Source organism: Aythya ferina (genome assembly GCF_964211825.1).
Source record: "Aythya ferina genome assembly, chromosome: 3".
NCBI classification, from domain to species: domain Eukaryota; kingdom Metazoa; phylum Chordata; class Aves; order Anseriformes; family Anatidae; genus Aythya; species Aythya ferina.
Window position 1 is genome coordinate 67,094,585 of NC_140298.1, and position 10,609 is coordinate 67,105,193.

The 10,609-nt window shown below is 41.8% G+C and overlaps 1 long non-coding RNA gene across 1 annotated transcript; it reads left to right on the forward strand.

The window, feature by feature from the left end:
• Positions 1 to 2,494: 2,494 nt before the first annotated feature.
• Positions 2,495 to 9,715, forward strand: LOC311434832. The gene is made up of 3 exons (XR_014691756.1): positions 2,495 to 2,528; positions 3,351 to 3,541; positions 7,920 to 9,715. It is a non-coding gene; the product is annotated as an uncharacterized lncRNA (long non-coding RNA).
• The last annotated feature ends 894 nt before the right edge of the window (positions 9,716 to 10,609 follow it).

A 10,609-nucleotide genomic window follows, 5' to 3' on the forward strand; every position in this document is an offset into this window, starting at 1 on the left:
CCATAAGTCCATTAATATTGTACATCTAGCAGCAGCTGCTCTGGCTCTAGCACTGTTAATAGAGCTTTGGCTTTTTCAGTACTTAGCAAATAATAATATTTAAACTCCTTGGCCCTAAATGAAGATAAGTTTCCCTTCCCTTCCCTTCCCTTCCCTTCCCTTCCCTTCCCTTCCCTTCCCTTCCCTTCCCTTCCCTTCCCTTCCCTTCCCTTCCCTTCCCTTCCCTTCCCTTCCCTTCCCTTCCCTTCCCTTCCCTTCCCTTCCCCTCCTTTCCTTTTTTCTTTTCTCTTTTCACATAAAGACATAGTTAAGGAAGTTGGTCAATACCCAGTTCAAGAGAAATACTAAATTTGAGAAGCACTCCATACATTCATTAGATGAGATAGCTTGAAAGCTCCTTCCTGTATGATAATCAAGGAACTTGGTCAACTTCCAATTCATGATATTTATTTGACTTGCTGCAAGCTCCAAAAGAATATAAAATACTCCATAGCATTTGGGAATATAGAACTAAAACATCCAAGCCTGAAGAAAAAATATACTTGTGAATAGCAACAGTCAGGAGCCATCCAGAACTCTGACAGATTGAAATGATTTGGTTTTATATTTATATTCAGACCTTTGGTCCTGATAGCAGTGAAACAGCCATCTTTGATGCTACAGTTGTGATAACAGTGCAAATGACTTCATCATCCAGAGGTGAAACTCTAACAGACTTACTAAACCCTTGAAATACCCTGTCCTGGTTTCAGTTAGGACAGAGTTACAGAATCACAGAATTTTCTAGGTTGGAAGAGACCTCAAGGTCATCGAGTCCAACCTCCAACCTAACGCTAACAGCCCTCCACTAAACCATATCCCTAAGCTCTACATCTAAGCGTCTTTTGAAGACTTCCAGGGATGGTGACTCCACCACTTCCCTGGGCAGCCTGTTCCAATGCCTCACAACCCTTTCTGTAAAGAAGTTCTTCCTAACATCTAACCTAAAACTCCCCTGGCTCAACTTAAGCCCATTCCCCCTCGTCCTGTCACCAGGCACGTGGGAGAACAGGCCAACCCCCACCTCTCTACAGCCTCCTTTAAGGTATCTGTAAAGAGCAATAAGGTCACCCCTGAGCCTCCTCTTCTCCAGGCTGAACAAGCCCAGCTCCCTCAGCCGCTCCTCGTAGGACTTGTTCTCCAGGCCCCTCACCAGCTTCGTCGCCCTTCTCTGCACCCGCTCAAGCACCTCGATGTCCTTCTTGTAGCGAGGGGCCCAAAACTGAACACAGTACTCGAGGTGCGGCCTCACCAGAGCTGAGTACAGGGGGACGATCACCTCCCTAGCCCTGCTGGTCACGCTGTTCCTAATACAAGCCAGGATGCCGTTGGCCTTCTTGGCCACCTGAGCACACTGCTGGCTCATATTCAGCCGACTGTCCACCATCACTCCCAGGTCCTTCTCTGCCTGGCAGCTTTCCAACCATTCCTCTCCCAGCCTGTAGCTCTGCTTGGGGTTATTGCGCCCCAGGTGCAGGACCCGGCACTTGGCCTTGTTAAACTTCATGCAGTTGACCTCAGCCCATCGGTGCAGCCTATCCAGATCCTCCTGCAGAGCTTTCCTACCCTCAAGCAGATCGACACACGCACCTAACTTGGTGTCATCTGCGAACTTACTGAGGGTGCACTCGATGCCCTCGTCCAGATCATCGATGAAGATATTAAAGAGGACCGGCCCCAGCACCGAGCCCTGGGGGACGCCACTAGTGACTGGCCTCCAACTGGACTTGGCTCCATTCACCACGACTCTTTGGGCCCGGCTATCCAGCCAGTTTCTAACCCAACGAAGCGTGCGCCAGTCCAAGCCAAGAGCAGCCAGTTTCTTGAGGAGAATGCTGTGGGAGACGGTGTCAAAAGCCTTGCTGAAGTCAAGGTAGACCACATCCACAGCCTTTCCCTCATCCACCCAGCGCGTCACTCTGTCATAGAAGGAGATCAGGTTCATCAGGCATGACCTGCCTTTCATAAAGCCATGCTGACTGGGCCTGATCGCCTGCTTCCCCTTCAAGTGCTGCATGATGACTCTCAGGAGGATCTGCTCCATGAGCTTTCCTGGCACTGAGGTCAAACTGACAGGCCTGTAGTTTCCTGGGTCTGCCCTCCGGCCCTTCTTGTAGATGGGCGTCACGTTTGCTAGCCGCCAGTCGATTGGGACCTTTCGTTAAGTTAATTTTCTTCCTAGTAGCTGGTAGAATGCTATGTTTTGGCTTAGGATGAGAAGAGTGCTGATAACACCCCGATGTTTTAATTGTTGCAGAGCAGTGCTTACACCAAGCCAAGGACGTCTCAGCTTCTTGCTCTGTCCTGACAATGGGCAGGCTAGGGGTGCAGCAAGAGCTGGGAGGGGACAGACCCAGGACAGCTGACCCAAACTAGCCAAAGGGGTATTCCATGCCATCTGACATCATGCTAAACAATATATAGGGGTGGCTAGCTGGGGGAGGGGGGCCGGACTGCTCGGGGTTAGGCTGGGCATCGGTCAGCGGGTGGTGAGCAATTGCATTGTGCATCACTTGTTTGTATACATTATTAGTAGTAGTACTATTATCATCATTATTGTTATTATTATTTTTGTTATTATTATTTTCCTGTCTTAATAAACTGTCCTTATCTCAACTCACGGGCTTCACTTTCCCGTTTCTCTCCCCCTTCCCAGAGAGGGAGGGGGAGGGTGAGCGAACGACTGTGTGGTGTTTAGCTGCTGGCCAGGTTAAACCACTACATACCCCTAAAAATCTGTGTATTTTTCTTTAAAGTCTGTAATGTGTTTAGACAAATATATGCTGGACTAAACTTTCTAAGTTTTAGATTCTTCATCATAAGGTTTCTCATATTCATTGTTGTCTCCATTCTGCATTGAGGCATTTGAGAGAAAACTGCTGAAAAGGTTGCAAATGACCTGGCCATTATCCACAGACAGAGCCATAAAAAACATGACCTTCAAACTGTAGTTGGTGCTGGTCTTTGATTTTCTCATTTATGTTTTGTGTCTATCCTCTTCTTTGCTAAACTATATTTTTTTGTGTCACAACTCATACAACGCTTAGAAAGCCTTTTAAGCCTTAAGTCATGTTGGTTTGTGGATTTTATTAACTTGGTTCTAGATTAGATTTTATATACTATAATGAAAGACATATGTCTAATTTTAGGTTCACCACACTGTACTTTGTCTCTTTCAGTATCTTGAAATGGTCTCAGAGAGTCTTTCAATACTGTAGAAGAATGTTCTGCCCTTTGTTTCAAGCACTTTTCCTCTTTATTGTGAGAGGGAGACCTAGAAGCACAGCATTTCTCCTTCTTCCCATGTATAGATTTCCATTGGAAGGAGCCACAAGGTGAACAAACAGCTGCTTAGAGCTGAACATCTGAGGAACCAGAAGGACAGTTTACACCTCTGAATGCACCTGTACTACAGTCTAGATGCCCATCCAGCCTGCTACTGAAATGTCATTGGCTTAAGGGGAAGCATGAGACTGAACTCAGTCCAAGTGTTACAGGACTTGTAATGTTTATTTTTGTCTCTGGTCAGACAGAGTCAGGATATTTCACAGTATCTGCATAATAACTTTCCATGGTTTCTTAACAGATATTTTATGCTCTAAACTTCATTTGAGTTATGTAGTTGTAGGTTTTGTAATTCAAAAGGGCTTGATATATAGAGGAAAAGGGAAGCTAATCATTTTGTTGTAAAGAAGAAAAATATGTATATTTTCTCATTCTTAGTAGAGCATAATAGATATCCTAGATGATAAAGGCTCACAATTGTAGAGTAGTTGGTCAGTTTAAATGAATTAAGACCCTTTAAATTCCTCTGAGGCCTCTTGATTTCTGTTCAGATTTGAACTGTAGTCACAGCCTCCTCTTAACTAATATGTATGCTGTAGATTTTCCATCCTATTCATCACAAATACCTGCAGTAGTGGGAAAGGGGGAGAGGGAGAGGAAGGACTTCAGCTCAGTTACAAGTCACCAAGAAATGACTGACAAATGCCAATGCAGACCTTTGCACAGTGCTATGCTGGAGATGGCACATTGCCAGACAGGCCTCAGATACACATGGTGTTATCTCAGAACAATTTTAAGGGAATGATATGTTTATTCTAGAGTAAGGGGAGATTAAAATGAAGCTCTTGCATTTTTGATTGTAAGACAATGGAAAAGTTATTTCTATTGCCTTTTTCTGCTTTATTTCAAATCCAAATAAAGAAAGGGGGAAAAAATATATGATATACTGGGAAAAATATAAAAGGTAATTAAATTAATTTAGTTTGTTCTAAATGTGTTGTGCATTTAGTGTTCCTTCTCCAGGCTTCAGTCATATTTTGAATTTTTTTGCATGCAATATATTTGAATTCCAGAGTATTTTATATTTCTGAAGCAAACATTTTTGCTTACAGAAAAAAAAATCCAAACCACTTATATATAATTCATGATGTATGTCATATATTTATTTAATAAGGTCTCTGTAAATTTAGTCATTTATCTGATTTATATACATAGCTGTCTGATCACAATTTGGTACTTGCCATATAGCTACAACTATGCAACAGAAAACTTAAATTACAATTCTTCAAGTCTGTGTAATTTTTTCTTGATAGCTACAAGAGGACAGGATGATCATACTTTAACATAGACACTAATTTATGCAGTCTGTGTGTACTTGGTGATGATTTACTTAATTGGCCACAGTAATATATAAAATCTTAATACAGAAGGGAAGAACTCAAGAATTCAAGAAGAAACAGTATAGCTCTGCACTCTGCTCCTCATGTGATATATAGAAGATGTACCTGTGATACCCATTCTATACATGTGATATTATGGAACATAAAATATGCAAAAATACCATAGGAAAGGAGAGGAGAGGAGAGGAGAGGAGAGGAGAGGAGAGGAGAGGAGAGGAGAGGAGAGGAGAGGAGAGGAGAGGAGAGGAGAGGAGAGGAGAGGAGAGGAGAGGAGAGGAGAGGAGAGGAGAGGAGAGGAGAGGAGAGGAGAGGAGAGGAGAGGAGAGGAGAGGAGAGGAGAGGAGAGGAGAGGAGAGGAGAGGAGAGGAGAGGAGAGGAGAGGAGAGGAGAGGAGAGGAGAGGAGAGGAGAGGAGAGGAGAGGAGAGGAGAGGAGAGGAGGGGAGAGGAGGGGAGAGGAGGGGAGAGGAGGGGAGAGGAGAGGAGGGGAGGGGAGGGGAGGGGAGGGGAGGGGAGGGGAGGGGAGGGGAGGGGAGGGGAGGGGAGGGGAGGGGAGGGGAGGGGAGGGGAGGGGAGGGGAGGGGAGGGGAGGGGAGGGGAGGGGAGGGGAGGGGAGGGGAGGGGAGGGGAGGGGAGGGGAGGGGAGGGGAGGGGAGGGGAGGGGAGGGGAGGGGAGGGGAGGGGAGGGGAGGGGAGGGGAGGGGAGGGGAGGGGAGGGGAGGGGAGGGAAGGGAAGGGAAGGGAAGGGAAGGGAAGGGAAGGGAAGGGAAGGGAAGGGAAGGGAAGGGAAGGGAAGGGAAGGGAAGGGAAGGGAAGGGAAGGGAAGGGAAGAGAAGAGAAGAGAAGAGAAGAGAAGAGAAGAGAAGAGAAGAGAAGAGAAGAGAAGAGAAGAGAAGAGAAGAGAAGAGAAGAGAAGAGAAGAGAAGAGAAGAGAAGAGAAGAGAAGAGAAGAGAAGAGAAGAGAAGAGAAGAGAAGAGAAGAGAAGAGAAGAGAAGAGAAGAGAAGAGAAGAGAAGAGAAGAGAAGAGAAGAGAAGAGAAGAGAAGAGAAGAGAAGACAATTACCATTTTTTTTCCAATCAGTTTTATTTATGCTGATAGAAGAAAAAATGAATGAATGAAAAAGAATACAAGACTATTTCCAGGATTCAATAAAATACAGAAAGGAAGTATTCAAGTCACAATCCCTTTCATCTCTCGCAGCTTACTGATCACAGACAGAAGGGAAAAATGTGGAACATATTCCAGATTTCCTACTTGACTCTGTTGCTTTAGTGCCAAAAGGAAAATAAGTAAAATATTATGTAAAATATTAAACATTATGAGCCAAATATTCTTTGGGGGAGGGGGGAGGGAGTGGGAAGAAAGATAGCCAAAATAAAATGCTTTTCAATAGGAGTAATGATGTTAATGTCCCTTTCAAAACACTTTGGAATATATAGCTCAAAACTGGCAAGTTTGCTGATGACACAAAGCTGGAAGGAATAGCTGATACCCCAGAGGGCTGTGCTGCCATTCTTAGGGACCTTGACATCCTGGAGAGATAGGCTGAGAGGAACCTTCTGAACTTCAACAAAGGCAAATGCAGAGTCCTTCACCTAGGGAGGAATAAACCCAAGCACCGGTACAGGCTGGGGGCTCACCTGCTGGAGAGCAGCTCTGCAGAGAGGGACCTGGGAATTCTGATGGACAGCAGGCTGACCATAAGTCAGCAATGTGCCCATGTGGCCAAGGCTAATGGTATACTGGGGTACGTTTGGAAGAATGGTGCCAGCAGGTCAAGAGAGGTGATCTTCCCCCTCTACTCAGCCCTGGTGAGTTTTGTGTCCAGTTCTGGGCTCCCCAGTACAAGAGAAACATAGAACTACTGGAGCAAGTTCAGAAGGCTGTGGAGATGATTACAGGACTGGAGCACCTGTCATACAAGGACAGGCTGAGAGAGCTGAGCTGACTTGGAAAAGAGAAGACTGAGGGTGGATCTCATTGATGCATATAAATATCTAAGGGGAGGGTCTAAAGAGGATGGAACCAGTCTCTTTTCAGTTGTGCTCAGTGACAGGATGAGAGGCAATGGACACAAGCTGAAACACAGAAAGTTCCATCTGAAAGTGAGGGGGCACTTCTTTACTGTGAGGGTGACAGAGCAGTGGAACAGGTTACCCAGAGAGGCTGTGGAGTCTTCTTCTCTGAAGATACTCAAAACCTCCCTGGATGCCACCCTACACAATGTGCTCTAGGGGATCCTGCTTGGCAGGGGGGTTGGACTAGGTGATCTTCAGTGGTCCCTTCCAACCTCAGCCAATCTGTATGTGTAAAATATTTTTTAAACAAACAAACAAAATAGCTTTAGCATTGTTACAAAAATGGCCATGGGAGGACCTGAGCAAGTGGATATATTCTGAAGGAAGTGTAGCCTGTGGAGAGGAGCCCATGCTGGAGCAGGTTTATCCTAAAGGATTGTAGGCCATGAAGAGGACCCAACTGAAACAGAGGAAAGATACAGGGAGGAAGGAGCGGCAGAGGGAAGCTGTTATGAAGTGACTGTAATATCTATTTCCCCTGTGCTGCACAGGGCAGAGGAGGTAGAGGAGCCAGGAATGAAGGAGTGAAGTGTGGCTTGGGAAAAAGTAGGGGAGTGTTTTAGTTTTTATCTTTATTTCTCACTGACCAACTCTATTTTAATTGACAATCAGTTAAGTTGTTTTCCCCAAGTTTAGACTGTTTTGCCCCTGATGCTGGCTGGTAATTGATCCCCCTCATCTTTATTCTGACCCTTGAGATTTTATTGTCTTACTGTATCCTGCTGTCTTGTTGAGGGAGAGGAGAGAGCAACTGGGTGGGTGTCTGGCAGCCAGCCAATGTAAAACACAAATGAATATAAAAATACTTGGAAAGAAGAAGGAAGAATAGAAAACAAATATTTGGTATCCTTCACCAATGGATGTGGTTTACTGTAGTAGAAATCAATGAAATTATACATAAATAAACTAGCTGATGATGTGGTCTAAGGAAATAATACAGTTACATAGTTTAGCTTTCTACACACTGTGATCATCCCAGACAACAGAAAAGAGAGGAAGAAAAGTTATCAGGCTATTTATTTTATATATATATATATATATATATATATATATATATATATATATTCAATAGTCCACAACTGAAATTCTGTCTGTCTCTCTGTCTGATTACTTGTAGCATCCGTGCAGAAATCAATTGAAATGGATTTTATTGAAAGAAGGTTATCAGCTATGCAGATTTATTTATGGAAGAAAATCTGCATGAACAGTGCCATGATATTATCTGTGGAAATGGTCAAAAGAAGTGATAAAGGAGGACAATGATAAAGTGTTAAGTGATAAAGAAGGATAAATTGATCTTGAAGATTAAGGAAACTGGTGGACAGAAACATTAAAACTGAACATTGGGTAAGTGGATTTCAAGGTGCATATAAAAAGGACTTGATATTATGGAAACCTCCAGAAAATGTCATAGACAAGCATGACTTCCTCAATGGAAGGGAGAAGGAAAAACACTTTATGTGCTACGGTCTACATGGATTACTTGGATCTTATAGGAAGAGATGCAGAAGCAAATACTGACATCAAGACATGACAGGTCAGAAGTAGACAATATTCAAGTAATTAAATACCATCTTCCAAACTCTATTGAGATAAAGTGACTGTGCCACCTCTTTGAATATTCAGATAGACCTATTTTGTTTATTATTTTCTGTCATGAACAGAGATGTACAGATCCATCAGAATGTGAAGCTGAGTTGTGATTTAAACCATCCATATCATTCAACACATATCGCATAGACCTATTGAGGAGTTTAAGACAATGTGGAAGGAGTCAATACCATAAACATTAATTTAAATCATAATTAATCTTGGAAAAAAAAAAAAAGTCCACTCTTTCTAAGTACTGTCAAATTCTTTGGATATTTTGACTGTGTATATTCAAATCAACTTAGAAAATTGAGACTAGTGTAGCGGTATCCATTACAGAGCCAGGCATCATGCCTGCAGGCAGTGTGACAGCTCCCTGTGTGTCTCTGCCAATATCTCTCAGGCTGAACAGAGAAGACCAAGCTGCAAGGATGTTCCATGAAGTGGAAAATCCCTTGGCATTCAAGATTAGGTCATTGCATTGTTGCTTGTTGACAAATGAGCCCTAATTTTGAGTCAGATCTCTTGAAATTGAAGCCTATGTAACACTTGACATGTTTATTCACCAAGGTTAACACAGGAAGTACAGCTTTAAAGATATATTTTACTCTATCCTTAATTTACATTAGGGAAAATTGCATCAGTGGAGGGAAATAAAACAGGAGAATTTTATTCAGAAGTTATTTAGTTTGTTTGGTGTTTGGAAACAGAGACAATTGTATCTTAACAACTTATCAAGTGGACAATTTATGCTATGGCTGTTAAATATCTCTGTGGAAGTGATCTGATCATCTTTGTAGTCTATTGACTACTTTTAAGAGACGTGAGAAAAGAAAAAGAATGACAAATATCAATCCACTCCATTTTTCAATAATGTCAGGATCTGTGCCTCAGCTGTAGATTTTTTCAAGGTGTCTCCAGTGTCTCCAGCTGAAAAATATTTAAAAGCCGCTATACTGTAGAAATCTACAATCACATTTTTGGATGCATTCCCTTCAGGAAATAAATTAATTTATTAATTAATTAATGATCTTTCAGATTTAATAATGGGGGACTCAAAATCTTAAACACTTTCTGGAAATATTGTTCTCTGTTTCTTGGACTTCAAAAATGTCATAAATTAGTGTATCAAAAGTGTATGCATGTGAAAGCAAATACTAGACAAAGAAATAAGAAGTAGTACTTTCTACTTTTTCTTTTTCTGAAATAAAATTAGATATTTTGTAAAGTGGTGTTTAAATAAAATATACTTTTTTTTCTGAAATAAAAATAGATATTTCATAAAGTGGTATTTAAATAAAATATTTCTTTCATGAATTCAATACTTTTGGATAAGGTAGTGAATATGACAGTAGTAAGCCAATTTTTTGGTAGGCTTAAATAAAAGTCAAGGCAATACTGCCCTTAGTAAAGTTGAATAGTTGGTAGGTGCAAAGGTAGGTAGGCAGGTGGACAAACCTGAGAGATAATGTGTAGCACTTGTGAGTGTCCAGAGCATTTTATTATTTTTTTTTTCAAAGAACCTAAAAAGAGTGTTGAGGTGAAAGACATTTTATGTGTTTTAGCAAAGGAAGGACAATCAGGAAGTATATAAAAACATTACGAACTACCAGAGGAGGACATTACTGGTCACATTTTCAGAGTGACTGCAGTATACAGATATAATCCTTACTTATTCATCTTTAGGTTTTGTTGTTCCGATCTTTACTTTTAATTTTAGGAATGTTGTCTGGCTGCATCACAGCAGATTTTTTTTTATAGACAGGGTCATCCTAGTTTGGTAAGGTAAGTAGCATATTTCATGTACAGTGTATTTTTAGGGTGTTCTACAACCTAGCCAACTTTTTTGATGGATTAGGGAGGATTCTTTTCTCTCTGTTGTTCTACTTGTTCTTTTGAACTGCAATTGTATTTTGAAAAATGTAAAATATTCTTAACATACAAAAATAAGTGTATTATTTTTGATTCTACTACACAAAACCAAACACAGTGCCAGAAATGTAGCAGCAAGATTTATCAAAGAGACCAGAAACACCCGAAGAGGGATAAAGAAATGAAATAAATAGTGGATAATAACAAAATGGGCTAACAAGACCATTGCATTACATCCTAACTGCACTTAAGGAGACACTCAGAAAGCACTATGTAGTTGTATGTTTCTTAATATCTCAACCAAAACTTCAGTCTTATTTAGTGAAATGGCTGAACAAGGTTCCA